This window comes from Arachis duranensis, chromosome 8 (assembly GCF_000817695.3).
Source record: "Arachis duranensis cultivar V14167 chromosome 8, aradu.V14167.gnm2.J7QH, whole genome shotgun sequence".
Taxonomy (NCBI): Eukaryota; Viridiplantae; Streptophyta; class Magnoliopsida; order Fabales; family Fabaceae; genus Arachis; species Arachis duranensis.
In genome coordinates this window covers 21,316,617-21,317,563 of record NC_029779.3, presented here as the reverse complement: position 1 = coordinate 21,317,563, position 947 = coordinate 21,316,617, and positions in this window count along the sequence as shown.

Sequence of the window (947 nt, the reverse complement as noted above, 5' to 3'; positions counted from 1 at the left end):
CTTAGCATACCTCTATACCTCTCCCAGGCATTGTAAAGGGATTCATTATCCTCTTGTTTAAAGCCTTGGATGTCCAGCCTTAGCTGTGTCATCCTTTTTGGAGGGTAAAAGTGATTCAGGAATTTGTCCGATAACTGTTTCCATGTCTTTATGCTTGCTGTAGGTTGGTTATTTAACCACCTTTTAGCTTGATCTTTTACAGCAAAAGGAAACAGTAATAGTCTGTAGACATCCTGATCCACCTCTTTATCATGTACTGTGTCAGCAATTTGTAAGAACTGTGCCAGAAACTCAGTAGGCTCTTCCTGTGGAAGACCGGAATACTGGCAATTTTGCTGCACTATGATAATGAGTTGAGGATTTAGCTCAAAGCTGCTTGCTTTGATGGGAGGTGTACAGATGCTACTCCCATATGCAGCTGTAATGGGGTTAGCATATGACCCCAGAGTCCTTTTGGACTGATCAATCCCACTTAAGTCCATAATGGATAAAGGGAAATGATATGGATTGCAAATAGATAAATTTTGTTGTTTTTTTTTGAATTAACCGAAATAAATAAAATAAAACAAAAGGAAATTAAAAAAAAATCGAAAATCAAAAAGAAAATAAGATCAAAGCAAATTGAGAACTGAATCAATTAGTTAATTAAAAAGATTTTGAGATTAGCAATTAGAAAGATATGATTGAAAAAATTTTATGAAAAAGATTTAATTTTTGAAAAGAGGAAAGAGAAAAACAACAAAATGACACCAAACTTAAAATTTTTAGAAAATCAAACACTAATTTTCGAAAATTTTTAAGGGAAAAACACAAAGAGGACACCAAACTTAGAATTTTTTAAAGATAAAAAAGAGACTAAGGACATGCAAATTCGAAAAACTAAAAGAAAAGCAAAAGCATGCAATTGACACCAAACTTAAAATATGAAACTAGACTCAACTAAAAGA